General features: G+C 42.6%; 1 protein-coding gene across 2 annotated transcripts in view; it reads left to right on the forward strand.

Annotated features, from left to right (window-relative positions):
- cln3 (CLN3 lysosomal/endosomal transmembrane protein, battenin) overlaps positions 1-16,871 on the forward strand; it is a 78,465-nt gene that overhangs the window by 11,920 nt on the left and 49,674 nt on the right. The window lies entirely within an intron of this gene.

Here is a 16,871-nt window from a genome sequence, read left to right on the forward strand (position 1 = left end):
GTGTCATTGAGGCGGAACGCGCTGCGTCAATTAGGCGCATAATATATAAAAAAAAAATCCCCGAATAATAACGGGACTATTCGGAAATTATCCGTATCCGTATCTAACTCATTATCCGTGCTTATCCGAATACATATTCGGATTCGGGCTCATCCCTAATGGTCTGGTTGGACCAGGCTACAATAATCCCTTTGGTCTTGTGTGTTTGAGTGCCAGGTGATTGTTGTTAGTGCACCACTCTGCCAGGTGCTGGACCTCTTCCCTGTGTGCCGCCACGTCATTGTTGCTGATGAGCCCTACCACTGTTGTCGTCTGCAACCTTGACAATGGTGTTTGAACCATGCACAGGACTGCAGTCATGTATGAAGAGTGAGTAGAGGAAGGGACTCAGCACGCAGCCCTGACGAAGACCAGTGTTTAGGATGATGGTTTGGGTTTAGGTGGATTTTATCAGCTCTGCAAAGCAGTTCAAACTGATATCCAGGTTTTTTATTCCTGTGTCTACAACTAAGAACTGAACATGACATACAAGTTCATGTTCTAATATTTGTTATTTATATAGAGTATGTAGTTAATTAATATTTCTTGGACTGGGCATTGGATAACGCTGTTTGCCATTCTGCTAGAATTGTCTCAGAGGTTCCGGTACCTTCTCCCAGATGGTGGGTCTGGGGTCACACAATGCTGGAACTGTTGGAGATGAGACCGACCACGGTTGTGTCGTCCGCAAACTTCTATGTGGTTGCTGCTGAAGGATGGAGCGCAGTATGAGAGATCTTTCTGGTGAAAACAAGTGTCTGATTCAAGGATTGATTATTTTCTTACTTTTACTAAAGATCTATAAAGGGTATTTGGCTGTGATGGGGGGAGCATGGACCTTTCAGACCATAACCCTAATTATTTCAAATTAAATCTTGAACAATATCGGAGAGACACCTTATGGAGGCTAAATACTTTTGTATAGAATCAGATGAAGGAACAAATTAAGAAGGATAATGCTGAATACTTGGAACAGATGGTGCAAGTGTCCACTCCAATATTATGGGATACATGTAAAGCTGGGAACACACCGCACTGGCCCCCTGCGGCGGTTGGCCGGGTGAACGCAGGAGGCTCGCCGCTTGGTCATATGGGGCCATATTCACCGAAGCGGCTGCCGCGGCCGCCGACCACCTCTTTGAAGGCGGCGGTTAACCGCGTGAACGCAAGAGGCTCGCCATATTGGGCCATATATTCCTGACGCCGACGCCGAGATCAGACCCGTCACACTTACGGTGCAACAACAACAATAACATGGTCCAGCTGTGCAAAAAAATACAGATGTAGGTAGGCCTACACTGTGTAACCAGCGGCAGTCATGTCACAAATAACATTAAAACAGCATGAAGACGCACCCCGATCGCAAATACACACACATTAACAGCAATTCAGTAACATACTAAACACATTAACACCAGCAGTGTGTGCTCAGCGGCAAAAATAAAGGCAGACATCAGCCTACCTGAAAGTGAAAGTGTGCCGGGTCTGGCGGAGGACAACACCGGTGCTTCGCTGTACTATATTGGAATTCCACACGGACACTGCCGTCAAGTTTGGGTTCATATTATCCTCCGGAACAGCACACAGCTGGGTGAGTTTCACTATGCTAACCGGCGCTACCTTGGCTAAAGTACAACCAACAGCTAAACAGATGCAAAATACACATATTTGCAGAATGTATTGAAAGCCCAATGTTCTCACTCCACACGCCCACCTCATCCTGCAGACCACCGGGCAATCTCAACGCTGACTGGCTATCGCGGCGACGCCAAAAAGATAAAAATGTTCATCTTCTGTGTTCGCCGCATATGTTGGCCGCGCCGCAAATGGTAGCGCCTTCGATTCCACCCAAGAATCGATGAGGCGCGGATTCTTGGGTGGAAGCACGGCCACGCGCTAGTACATTGACTTTGTATGTAATCTCGCCGCGCGGCCAGTGCGGTGTGTTCGCAGCTTTAAGCTGTGCTTCGAGGCAAAAAAAAATTGGATACAGTGCTCACCTAAAGATAGTACGGCAGAAAGTGGAATTAAGGAGCGGAATTAAAACAATTAAATTACAAAGGCACAAATGATCAGAAATTAGACAGCTAGTTAGGAAGAAAAATAATAAAATAAATTAGATCTTGACAAAAGATAGGGTTCCCTTCCGAATGGTAGGGAAGAACGGGGTTATATGTCTGACGGGTCGGTTGTCACAATCGTTATATCTCGGAACCAGAAGACGCTGTCTGTGAAATGTTGGTATGTACATTAAATATCCAGAATTGGGATCAGAGGTCACCTACATAAGCCCCTTTTACACAGCCAGTGAAAGCCGGGAATATGCCGGAATTTCGGCCCTCCGCCCTGCTGTTTAAATGCGACCGTTGCGGAACGAGGGAAGAAAGGTGCGAGAGATTGTTCCGGGAATTTTACTACCTCGGGGGGTAGTAAGATTCCCGACACAATCAGTTCCGCCTCTCTGTTTAAATGCTCCAGCTTGTTGTTGCGGAACAGGGGGGCGTTTGACGTTCCTTAGCCTACGTTCTAAACATGCGACCATGTTAGCAGTTGAAGGACGTGTGTTTAACATTAATCACGGTGGCCTGATGTCCCGTAAAAATCACCAAATAAAAGGAACGGCGTATAGCTGATCATAAGGTCCGTTGCTCAATCCAAACCCCCGCGCTTCATTTTGCAGAGTGTATGAGTCTATTTCTGGCTAGGCTATGCTAAGTAAGGGATAAAGTATAGCGAACGGGTCACTTGCTAGAAATAAAGACCGACAAGCTGAAGCAGGAGCCCGACGCGCAGCTGAGGGCTCTTGTTCAGCTTGAAGGTCTTTATTTCTAGCAAGTGACCCGTTCGCTATACTTTATCTCGCTTATTACATGGCTACTTCAAAAAATAAAGCAATTAATTGAAGCAACATGTTTTAACAGCCAAAAACAGTCCGCTACACGGTCGGAACTCACTCAGTAGCAACGGTTACTATGTCAAGCTGCGGCCAACCTAGAAGAGTTTAACAAAAAACAACTTGTTTCCCCAGCAACCCTCAGACCTTGTCTAATAACTGGAATAGTCATTGCAAACCCACTAGGTTCTTATGTAACTAAAACGTAGTTCAGTACGCCAGTAAATAGGAACGACCAAGGATACGACCTAGTAACGGGGAAAAGTCTGCTCGCCCCGCTAGACTGTCTGCTTCAGCTGACTGAAGGCTCCGGCTCAGCTGTTAGCCACAGAGCTACTGTTTTGCTAACACAACTCAAGACCATGCTCAAGACTCGCACACTCTACAAATAATAATTCTAATCGGCCAATATGTTTAACAAGAGCTCCATCTAGCTAACAAAGCATTATCCCCCAACATAAATAACACAATTCACGGAGAAAATTACTGCGGAACATTTACATTGCGGGCTGCAGCCTGAAGTTACTGTCTAACTGTCAATATGCGGCCAAACGTACTCACATCGTCTTGACTGGATTCCGCCGCCGCTATTATTATCCTAAGTCTGAGCGTATATCCACACTTTATTTTTGCCTACAGTAACGTGACTTCACACAGTGTGTATGTGTATGTTTATGTCTGATTGGCAGATCTCTGCCCTCACAAAGAGACTCGCTCACAACCAACCTGTCACACAAACACACACACACACACACACACACAGGTGAAGCGGATTGATTTTGTCAGTTTGGTTAACAGTCCCAGTGATGTTGGACTCAGCGCGTAGCGAGATCAACTGGCACATCGTGGGGACAGTAAAATACGGCCCTCTTACTGCAAGCTCCAGCACTTCTGCTCTCAATTCACCGGCCAGTGTTGTTGTTGTAAAGCAGCTGACCGGCGCGGCGCTATATGTTTACGTCACACCTGACGCTGTTTACAAGCACCTCTTTCATTCCGGAACGCTGTGTAAAAGGAGCTACTGATGCGCCAGCAGGCCGGCGTTGCTTGGTTCTGTGTAAATAACACAGAAGCAAGCAAAGCCGGCATTTTGGAGTGATGTTGTTCCGTCAATATGCCGCAATCTCTGTGTAAAAGGGGCTATAGTCTTCCTTGGAGTTAGACTGCTGAATTTGAGGTGAGAGGACTGTTTATGTTTTTCATGTCAAATTGAAAATATTTAGCTCCACAGTATTTTTCTTCTAGGCTTTTACACAATGGGTTTATAACAAAACACTTGTTACCCATAAAAAGTGTGAAGGGTAAACTATAGTTTAGTTTAGATCAGGGCCGGCGGTAGCCAGGGGCCAGGGTGGGCCGTGCCCACCCAAATGTGGGCTGTGCCCACCCAATCAAAAAATAAATAAAAAATGATTTATTTTAATTTTTTAGGTTGAAGTCCAGACCCACTATCGGACGGACCTGTTCATTCGCTGTCCAAGAAAATGTCAAATAAAATTCAGACAATTAATTAATACTAAAGAATATACCATTACCATGCATTGCTTCTAATTGTTACCCACCCGCTTATAGTGGTCACTGGTCAGCAGAGCCGGCCCGAGGCATAAGCGAAATGAGCGGTTGCTTAGGGTCCCGACTGCCAGGGGGGCCCCCCCCTTAGTTTGTGTGTTTGATATCAACATCATATTATATACAGTAAATGTAAATTATCATACAATAAAAGGAATACAATGTTTTGGTAGATAGTTAATAGTTTACTAATTGAATCAGTTCATCTGGGAGGTAATCCGAGGTTAACTGATCACGTCAAGTTCAAGTCCATGGCATCCACAGTGTGTATTGAGTTTATTTAAAAATATTTGAAAATGGGACTGCCCTCAGTTGCCCATGCACTGTGTATAGTCTATGGCCTATTTCAGCCTCGTCTGTGGAAAAAAAGATAACTGGACAACAGAGTTCTTCTGCTTCGTTCCTCTCACTGCATTTAAATGAATTCATTATATTACAGAAAAATATGTCCCGTAAAAGAAAAAGAGCACCAAGCCCATCCCAGAGGACCCTGCATAATATTTTATTTCAAATTTATATTTCTATGGAAAATCCATGTGTCTTTCTTCAATAGCTTCTAATTCATCCGACCCAGTGTCTCCAAATTATTTGTTCACACAAAATTCCTCAGATTTAGCCTCTTAATTTTCCTCTCAAAGTGCACCAGATTCATGCATTTCACGTTATAAAGGTTAAAAAAAATCTCCCGGGGGGGGCATACCCCCAGATCCCCCTAGCAGGGTCGTGACCTCGGCTGGCTACTATTTTCACCCAGCTGGACATTGGAGGCAATAGTGGAAAGACTACAGTGCTGTGTGAAAGTTTGTGAACCCCTTGAACCTTTTGGAATTTTATGAATTTTTACCATTATTAATTCATTTTTATCAATACCAGTATTTTTTATATGAAATAACAGATGTTTCTTTATCAATTAACATTTTTTCTTTTCCAGAAATCAATTGTTAAAACAGATAAAACAAATTATTTGACAATTGTTGTATGTGCAAAAGTTTGTGAACCCTGAGCTGCATTGCTTAAATCGAGCAAGTAAACACAATCAGATGGGCCAAATTGAGTCATGAAATGGACCAATGTAGTGAGAGATCTTTAGGGAAGAAATTGGACGGCACTAGATAAAACAGAGATAAAACCATGTCAGTTTAGGCTCACCAAAGTGAACCCATACAGGTCAGACATGCTAAAAGGGAAGCAAATCTCTGAGGATCTCAGAAATAGAGTTTTGATGCTGCACATTTGTCTGGGTACAGCTATAAATTATTTAAAAAAAAGTTTGAGCTCCATCGGTCCACCATGAGGCAAATCATCTAAATGGAGAGATTTAAGATTGACTGAACATCTGCCTAGAAGTAGACTTCCTTCAACAATATCCATAAGCGCACAAGAAAAGTGATTTTTCAGTTAAAAGCCAACCCAAACATTACATCTAGTGATTTGCAGACCTCTCTTGCAGCATCTGGGACAGATGTGCATGGTTCCACAATAAGAAGAAAACTCAGTCAAAATGGCTTTCATGGGAGGGCTGCTAAAGAAGCCTCTGCTCTCAAAAAAGAACAAAACTGCTTGTCACAACTTTGCCAGAGAGCACCTGGAGATACCTGAAATCTTATTCTGTGGACAGATTAGTCCAAAATTGAACTGTTTGGTCATAACCAAAACCGCCATGTTTGGGCAAAAACGCAACTCTGCCTACCACCAAGAGAACCTTCTCCCAAGTGAAGAATGGTGGTGTCAAGTTGTCTGCAAATCTCCAGATGTAATGTTTGGGTTGGCTTTTACCTGAAAAGTCACTTTTCTTGTGATGCTTGAGGATATTTTTGAAGGAAGTCCACTTCTAGGCAGATGTTAAGTCACTCTTAAAGCTCTCCATTTGTAGATGATTTGCCTCACGGTGGACCGATGGAGCTCAAATTTTTTTATATGAATTTATAGCTGTCCCCAGACAAATGTGCAACATCAAAACCCTATTTCTGAGATCCTCTGAGATTTTTTCCCTTTTAGCATGTCTGACCTGTATGGGTTCACTTTGGTGAGCCTAAACTGGCCTGGTTTTATCTCTGTTTTATCTAGTGCCGCCCAATTTCTTCCCTAAAGATCTCTCATTACATTGGTTTATTTCATCAATCAATTTGGCCCAACTGATTGTGTTAACCTGCTCGATTTAAGCAATGCAGCTCAGGGTTCACAAACTTTTGCACATACAACAGTTGGCAAATCATTTGTTTTATGTCTTTTAACAATTAATTTCTGGAAAAGAAAAATGTTGAATTGATAAACAAACATCTGTTATTTCACATAAAAAATACTAGTATTGATAAAAATGAATTAATAATGGTAAAAATAAATAAAATTCCAAAAGGTTCAAGGGGTTCACAAACTTTCACACTACACTGTATATATCTATATAGTGTGTATAGTATATAGCTCTGGACTACCACCATCCAGGTTGCCCAGTCCCAAAGCTTTCTCTTCAATCAGCTCAGGCTGCCTACAGCTAATACTGCGATTAAAAAAAAAAGATACATTATGTTGTATATAATGTATATTATATGTTATTCATAAACATTTTGGAAAAAAAACATGCAAGAATCAAATCTCCCACACAGCAACACTCAAAGTTTATTTGCATATTTGCATGCGCTCGCATCTTCGGTCTCTCTGCCCAGTGTGCCCACCTAAAATTTCTACAGGCCCACCCTAATCTAACTGTCTAGAACCGGGCCTGGTTTAGATTGTTGGATGGTTGTAAGCCTTGATGCTAGCAAGAAAGTCAAGTTGGGGTTGGTCGTCACATTTTTTGGGGGGTTGGATGTCACATGTTATCCAAAGGCTGCAGCCAGAAAAGGAACCCAATAATGAAAGAAATTGTCAAGCTGTATCCTCACTGACACCCTAAAGGAGGAAAAAATAGAGCAGGAAAAGGCAGATAGCATGCAAAAGAAAAAAGGGCAACAAAATCAAAACAACCTAGTGCATCCCAAACTAGACCAGCTGCCAAGGCTACTGCACCCCAGTGCACTCCACCCCAGCTGGAGAAGAAGAAACAGTAAGTTATGTAGGCCTATCCATCAACTTGACAATGCAATTAAACTTTCAAATTTAGTTCTGCTTTCTTGCCTTCTTTTTATGAGTATTCCCATTAAGATAACATTGTGGAAAGACAACCCCATAGTGTGTGACAACCTACCCCTTGGTTGCAGTCACTTATTTGGGCTTGCTGCACATGCATTAAATTATTTTATATTTTTATTTATTTATTTATTTATTATTCTTTCGGACAATTCCACACAATACACAATTTTCTTTTGCAAATATTCATACATCATACTATGTGTTGTCCGAAGGGAGACGGAAGAAGCCAAAGGCTTATCAGGTCCCGCCCCCATTTTCATTAAATTCGGATTCAGATACACAGATTACTGTTACAAAATAAAAATAAAACAAACAAAAAACATTATTTTTTATATATATATAGCTATATATGTATGTATATATATATACACATATATATATATATATATATATATATATATACATACTACATAAGAATCTGCAGTCCAATACACAGTCAATTTTAATCTAATTGCTTCAGCTTTTAAAATCAGTTCAGCACAGTTCAGTTTTTCTGTGACAATGCCAAGTGTATAAAGTGTCAAGTGGCCTTGTATTTGGCCTGTTCCATTACTAAACTGGTAGTCTAAACACTTCTGCAAAAGTATTCCAAAACAAGTCTGTCTGCTGGCCTGTATTATTTGTTACAACATTGTAATGAAAGTGACATTGACATTGTGCTCAGGTTATTAGTCTGTAATTTTCAATATTTTTTGTATATTATTGGCATGCTTTAGTTTGATATTGAATTGTTGCCTAATGTTTGCCTGGTAAACTTATGCTGTGTGATGCAGTGACGTGCCGTCAGGGTAGGCAGTGCATACTCTGACAGATCCAGGGGGAAAAAAAAATATATATATATATACAGTCAAAACCTAAATTATTCATACAGTACCCCTGGCAAATTTTGACTTAAAGTTACTTTTATGAAACCAGCAAGCTTTTTCTTGTTTGGAAATGACACAGGCTTCTCCCAAAAGATAATAAGACATAAGAGGCATCATTGTGGAAAACATTTTTTTTTCAGCTTTTATTTACATTTGAACAAAAAGTGGCATGTCCAAAATTATTCATACCCTTTGCAAACTGTCACTGTCTATGGGAAAATCCAAAGTTCTATACCATTCCAAATAGTCCAAGCTGTTCTAAAGCATCCTAATAACCATGATTCATTAGGAAAAGCTGTTTTAATCAACTCAACAGGTGAAAAACAGCAGCTCTCTGCTGCAGTTGGTTGGTGGACACTCATGGCTAAGACAAAGGCTAAGACGTTCCACACTGTGGAAAATCTCAGAGGACGTGGTCGGAAGCCAAAAGTGACACCTGTACTTGCCAGGAGGATAGTGAGAGAGGTGAAAAAGAATCCCAGGATCACCACCAAGGTCATCCTAGTTCATCTTGGCTCTGCTGGAGGCAACGTCTCAAGGCAGACAATCCAACGGACACTGCACACTGCTGGATTCCACGGACGCAGACCAAGGAAGACGCCACTTCTCCAGATAAGGCACACCAAAGCCCGCTTGGACTTCCCAAATGCTCATCTGGATAAAGAAGAAGACTTCTGGACTTCTGTTTAATGGTCAGATGAATCAAAAATGTAATTGTTTGGCCACAATGATGTATCCTTCATTTGGCATAAAAAAGGAGAAGCCTTTAACCCTAAAAACACCATCCCCACTGTCATCCCCACCCCTAATGCTTTGGGGTTGTTTTTCAGCCAATGGACCAGGGAACCTAATCAAAGTAAATGGCACCATGAAAAAAGAGCAATACATCAAGAATCTCAACAACAACATCATCATGCAGTCTGCAGAGACTTGGTGCCCAAGGCCAAGTTTTCAGCAGGACAACGACCCAAAACACACAGCAAAAATGGTGAAAAAATGGTTAGCAGACGAACACATTAACGTTTTACAGTGGCCAAGCCAGAGTCCTGACTTGAATCCAATTGAGAATCTGTGGAGGGAGCTAAAGATCAGGGTGATGGCAAGAAGACCCTCCTACCTGAAAGAGTTGGAGCTCATTGCCAAAGATGAATGGGCAAAAATACCAGTAGAGAGATGCAAAAAGCTGGCCAGAAATTATAGGAAGCCTTTGCTGTAATAGCCAATAAAGGCTTTTCTATTGACTATTGAGAAGGGTATGAATAATTTTGGACATGCCAATTTTTGTTCAAATGTTCATAATAAAAATAAAATATTTTTTTTCTTCACAATGATGGCTCTTATTATCTTTTGGGAGAAGCCTGTGTCATTTTCAATCAAGAAAAAGATTGCTGGTTTCATAAAAGTAACTTTAAGTCAAAATTTGCCAGGGGTTTGAATCATTTCGGTTTTGACTGTGTAGCGGTTACAGGTGGTCCAGATTAATCCTGCTATTAGAAATTAATCTGAAGATTAATAATACCTTAATAATTTATTAAAGTTCAAAGGGGCACCACCATTCATTTAAGAAATGGAAAAATAATAGCAAATTGTCTCGTTTAATCAATGATTTATTCTCAAATGTTGATTAGATTAATGTTCAGTTAAATAAATCAATATTAATAAATCCTAGTTTCAATGATCATTTCCATAAAATAATGTAATCAAATAATTACTATTATAAATTTGGTAATATGATCTTAACACTGAAGGCTACGTGTGTGTGTGTGTGTGTGTGTGTGTGTGTGTGTGTGTGTGTGTGTGTGTGTGTGTGTGTGTGTGTGTGTGTGTGTGTGTGTGTGTGTGTGTGTGTGTGTGTGTGTGTGTGTGTGTGTGTGTGTGTGTGTGTGTGTGTGTGTGTGTGTGTGTGTGTGTGTGTGTGTGTGTGTGTGTGCGTGCAGGTCTGTGGATGCAAATTGAGTGTGGGGGTGTGAAAAACCTTTGTCTATGGGGGAGAGCTTGAGGCTTGGTTAGCCTGTGTGTTGTGTTCCCCTAAGGTTAAGGTCTCAAAGTATGTAACAAAACAACAATGAATAGTTCAAATCAGTACACATACATTTCAAAGTTAACAGTCTTTCAAGCCATGTGTTCTTTCTAAGCTAAGCTAACTGCCTAGAAGTTCATACGATACCAGATGTTTACACAGCGTTTGTTGCAGTGTGAGAGGTTCTGGATCCTTTGGCATGAAACAGGGGTTTTGCTTCGCGGGTCGGTCTTGATGCAGTTCGGATGAACTGGTGTTTTCTGGATCTTCAGTAGCAGCATGCTAACTGGCGTGGTTGCCTCTGGGCTACGGTTGTAGCTCTTAGCTTGATTCTTAGCTTCTTCGTCTTAAGGGTCTGGCCTTGGTGGGCGCTTGGTTCGTTCCCTGTTGCTTGGAGCAACAGGGTGGATCCTTGTTCCTCTTTGGTTGAGAGGGGCTTCACGGCTGTTTGGACAGGCCATGCTGTAGAGCCTGGATCAGGGAGACCAGAGCTTGTCTGGGTCCAGAAGGTTGAGCTACCCCCGGTCTGGGTGGTTAGCAAGGCAGGAGAGAGCACCGAGCACCTCGGATGGTGCCTGAAGAAGAGCGGGCTGCACCACTCCGTTCGGAGATGCAGAGACAAAGAGACTGAGCTGTACTAGCTCACTAGCTGTTATCATACAGCATAAGACTTCTTGACCAATGGCAGAAGAGACAGGGGGGGGGACATCCTGGCTTGGGCTGGCTAGGACAGAGGAACTGATAGGTGTGAAAACACAGATAAAAGCCTTGACTCCAGCAGAGGAATGTTGGGGGTTTTGACACCAACATTTTGCTGTAGTCAGAAACCAAGTAATTCACTTTAGAGTCCAAAGTCTTAATGAATGAATGAACCCATGTACATATTCACTACAACTGTATATATACAGTCCACTCCATAAGTATCGGAACAGTGAGGCCAATTCCTTTATTTTTGCTGTAGACTGGAAAAATTTGGGTTTGACACCAAAAGATGAGTATGAGACAATAGCTCAATATTTCAGCTTTCATTTCCAGGTATTCACATCTGGATCCGATACACAACTGAGAAGATATCATTATTTGTAAAGGAACACCACATTTGTAGGCGAGCAGAAGTATTGGAACAGATAGACTTTAAATAAATTAAAGTGAATACAACGTAATATTTTGTCGCAAATCCTTTGCTTGCAATAACCACATCAAGCCTGTGACCCATTGACATCACCAAAATTTTGCATTCTTCTTTTGTGATGCTTTTCCAGGCTTTCACCGCAGCCTCATTCAGTTGCTGTTTGTGATTAATCTGGGAGATTAGGGGGTTACTCTCTTAAATCTCCTCTTTAGCAGGTAAAATGCTTGCTCTATAGCGTTTAAGTCTGGAGATTGACTTAACCAGTCTAAAACCTTCCACTTCTTGCCCCTGATTAACTCCTTTGTTGTGTTTTGGGTCAATATCTTGCTGCTTGATGGAGGATCTTCCAATCAGTTTGGTTGCATTTTTCCTTAAATTGTCAGACAAAATGTTTCTGAGTTAATTTTGCTGTTGCCATCATGTGTTACATCATCAATGAAGAATAATGAGCCTGTCCCAGAAGAAGCCATGCAAGCCCAAGCCATGACATTGCCTCCACCGTGTTTCACAGATGAGCCTGTATGTTTGGGATCATGAGTAGATCCTTTCTTTCTCCAAACTTTAGCCTTTCCATCACTTTGGTAAAGGTTCATCTTGACAACAACACAGTAACACATGATGGCAACAGCAAAATGAACTTAGAAGTCTACAGAAACATTCGGTCTGCCAATTTAAAGAAAGATGCAACCAAACTGATTGGAAGATGCTCCATCATGCAGCAAGATAATGATCCAAAACAAACTGCAAAAACAACAAAGGAGTTCATCAGGGGCAAGAAATGGAAGGTTTTAGACTGGCCAAGTCAATCTCCAGACTTAAACCCTATAGAGCATGCATTTTACCTGCTAAAGAGGAGACCGAAGGGAGTAACCCCCCAAAACAAACAGCAACTGAATGAGGCTGCGGTGAAAGCCTGGAAAAGCATCACAAAAGAAGAATGCAAACGTTTTGTGACGTCAATGGGTCACAGGCTTGATGCAGTTATTGCAAGCAAAGTATTTGCGACAAAATTTTACGGTTTATTCACTTTAATTTATTTAAAGTCTATCTGTTCCAATACTTTTGCTTGCCTAAAAATGTGGTGTTCCTTTTCAAAAAATGCTATCTTCTCAGTTGTGTATCAGATCCAGATGTGAATACCTGGAAATTAAAGATGAAATGTTGATCTATTGTCTCATATTCATCTTTTGGTGTCAAACCCAAATGTCACACACGCACACACACACACACACACACACACTCACACACACACACACGCACACATGAGCACTCCCCCCCCAAAAAAAACACACACAGACACACAGACAGACCCAACACCTGTGGCTTTGATGTGTGGGGTCAAGCAATGGTTTAGAAAACAAAACACATAAACAGATCGTTTCTCGCAGACTCTGCACCATTTCAAATCTTAGTCTGAGACAGGCAGCATGATCAGTGGGCAGCAGGCTTTACCTCAGAGGCTTGTGAGCTCATTTTGAACCAAGTTCAACAAAATGCAATGAAGTGAATCAGCAAAGATCACTCCATAACTACCTGCCTCGCATGCAACAATGGACAAATCGAGGGTGACTCACTTCTAAAAAGTTCATTTTTGAAAGGTTTTACGTGTTGTAATGTTGTGTTGTTATGTTAATTATGTCAGGTAAAGAGTGAGGATAAAGTTGAGTAAAAAGCTGAAAAACTGAGGTTAGTGATTATTTATGCTTTTTGTCTAAATCAAAAAATGCATACTTTTACAGTATCTCACAAAAGTGAGTACACCCCTCACATTTCTTCAAATATTTCATTATATCTTTCCATGGGACAACACTGAAGAAATGACACTTTGATACAATGTAAAGTAGTCAGTGTACAGTTTATATAACAGTGTAAATGTACTGTACCCTCAAAATAACTCGACACACAGCCATTAATGTCTAAAGTGCTGGCAACAAAAGTGAGTACACCCCTAAGCGAAAATGTCCGAATTGGGCCCAAAGTGTCGATATTTTGTGTTGCCACCGTTATTTTCCAGCACTGCCTTAAGGTGAGAACACAGCGTTGGCGCTTTGGGCCAAAGCGACCAACGCGCCCGATCTGGCGCTTGGTCATTTTGTGTCAAAAATGGTTCAACGCGTCCAACCCTACGCAGCTAGTCTCCCCCCCGATATATTTATTCCCCTAATCAACCATGGCTGCGATCAGACCCGACCCGACACCACAGCGTTCATGTCCGCACAAAAACAACAACAACACGGCCAACAATTGTGCCAAAAGACGAATAAACAGCAAGTGAACGGAACAAATAGCCTTAAAACAGCATTGAAGATTCACGCCACTCGGAAATGAACACAAACAGCAAGGCAGCACCATGCCAAACACATTTACAGCAGCATTGTGCGCAGGGCAGTAGAAAATAAAGGCAAGTAGCCTACATTACCTGGCTGTGACGGGACCGTGGCTGGCGTAGATATAGGCATAAACACCGGTGCTTCGCTGTACTCGTTGTGAAAGTTCCCCGGACTTATGTTTGGGTTCATTATATGGAGGTGGTGGCTGCACACAGCCGGGTGAGTTAGCTAACGCTATCCGACCGGTGCTAACTTGGTTTATCGGCTTAAGCACAGCCACACATATTCACTGAATTAACCAGGAAGCCCATTCTCCTGGCTCACTTTCCCCACGTCTTCTACCCCGAGCGGCTTCATATCACCAGCCAGCCGCAAATACATTTCCTACTCGGTGGTGTTTCTCAGCCTCTGTGTTGTCCTCCCACCGAGCCGATGTCTGTGTCGGGTCAAGCTCACCGCTGATTGGCCAACGCGGCTAAACGTCACGCAACGGAGCGTTGAAAGTTCAATTTTTCCATCTTTTTTCATGGCACGTTGACGCTTTGCTGGCGCGTTGACGCTTTGGTAACGCTTCCAAAGCGCCGCTTTGCCGTGGCCAACGGATCCTCGCGCCTAAACCAATGGTTCCCTATGCAAAAATAGGATTTTTCAACGCCGCCACCACACCCAACGCGCCCGGTGTGTTCTCACCTTTAAACCTCTTGGGCATGGAGATCACCAGAGCTTCACAGGTTGCCACTGGAATCCTCTTCCAGTCATTCATGACGACATCACGGAGCTGTTGGATATTGGAGACCTTGCGCTCCTCCATCTCCCGTTTTAAGAAGCCCCAAAGATGCTCAATAGGGTTTGGGTTTGGAGACATGTTTGGCCAGTCCATCACCTTTACCCTCAGCTTCTGTAGCAAGGCAGTGGTCGTCTTGGAGGTGTGTTTGGGGTCGTTATCATGTTGCAGTACTGCCCTGCGGCCCAGTTCCCGAAAAGAGGGGATCATGCTCTGCTTCAGTATGTCACTGTACATGTTATTATTCAATGAACTATAGGTCCCCAGTGCTGGCAGCACTCATTTAGCCCCAGACCATGACACTCCAACCACCATGCTTGACTATAGGCAAGACACACTTTTCTTTGTACTCCTCACCTGGTTGCCGCCCCATACACTTAACACCATCTGAACCAAATAAGTTTATCTTGGTCTCATCAGACCACAGGACATGGTTACAGTCATCCATGTCCGTAGTCTGCTTGTCTTCAGCACACTTTTTGTGGGGTTTCTTGTGCATCATCTTTAGAATAGGCTTCCTTCTGGGACAACAGCCATGCAGACCAGTATGATGTAGTGTGTGGCGTATGGTCTGAGCACTGACAGGCTGACCCCCCACCCCTTTAAGCCCTTCAGCAATGCTGGCAGCACTCATACGTCAATTTTCCAGAGCCAATCTCTGGATATGACGCTGAGCATGTGCACTCAACCTTCGTAAACTGGGCTGCAGGGCATTATTGCAACATGATAACGACCCCAAACACACCTCCAGGACGACCACTGCCTTGCTAAAGAAGCTGAGGGTAAAGTTTATGGACTGGCCAAGCATGTCTCCAGACCTGAACCCTATTGAGCATCTGTTGGGCATCCTCAAACGGAAGGTGGAGGAGTGCAAGGTCTCTAATATCCACCAGCTCTGTGATGCTGTCATGCTAAGAGGATTCCAGTGGCAACCTGTGAAGCTCTGGTGAACTCCATGCCCAAGAGGGTTAAGGCAGTGCTGGAAAATAATGGTGGCAACACAAAATATTGACATTTTGGGCCCAATTTGGACATTTTCACTTAGGGGTGTACTCACTATTGTTGCCAGCAGTTTAAACATTAATGGCTGTGTGTCAAGTTATTTTGAGGGGACAGTAAATTTACACTGTTATACAAGCTGTACACTGACTACTTTGAATTTGTATCAAAGTGTCATTTATTCAGTGTTGTCCCATGGAAAGATATAATGAAATATTTGAAGAAATGTGAGGGGTGTACTCACTTTTGTGAGATACTGTATATAAACAAGGTCTGTTGGCCTAAAATTCCAAAACCAAGGGAAATATTTGTGTTTTCCGGAGCTGTGTATATATATATATATAAATATATATTTTTGTATTTAATAAACTTGTATTTGTATTATTACTGTTCATTCTTTTGATATTCTTGACGTTTTGATGATAAATCTGGCAGTTAGTTAGTTACGTAAAAATAAGAAGTGCCTTTCCAAATTGTTAAGCCTTTCGACGGTGGCAAATAAGGCATAAAGCTCTTAAGGATGGGCAGGACCAAGAAAAATAACCCAAAGACGCTGGGCAAACTTTCGGGGACTGAAGGAGACTTTTTGTCGAACAAGCTATCTAGCAACTCACCAGGCTCGGCTAGCGCCAGTGAAGACCTCTCGGCAACACCGATGGAGGAAGACTCTCCGTCTGCTATCATACAGGCCATTAGACGAATGGAAAACTATCAACATAAGGCATGACAACATAGAGTTGTCCCGCACTGAGGTGAAAACTCACCTGGCCGCAAACTCTTCCCGCATTACCAACTTAGAGGAGACTCAAGTCCAGCACGAGATGCGCCTCGCCAAGCTGGAAAAAAATGCACCCAGCTGGCTAAACAGAACATACTCTTGAAAGCCAAAGTGTGTGACCTCTAAAGGGAGTCACAAAGACAAAACATAACAATTGTGGGTCTTCCCGAGAAGATTGAGAAGGGCTCGGCTACGGCGTTTGTGTCGGACTTGCTACCTAAACTTTTGGGAGATGACAACTTTCCCCAAGGGATCAAAGTGGACCGGGCTCACGGAATTGGTCCGCCACGCAACAACAGGCTATTTGCATTATCCGTGAAGGAAAAGATAAT

The sequence above is a fragment of the Ammodytes marinus genome (assembly GCF_949987685.1).
Source record: "Ammodytes marinus genome assembly, chromosome: 16".
NCBI lineage: Eukaryota > Metazoa > Chordata > Actinopteri > Uranoscopiformes > Ammodytidae > Ammodytes > Ammodytes marinus.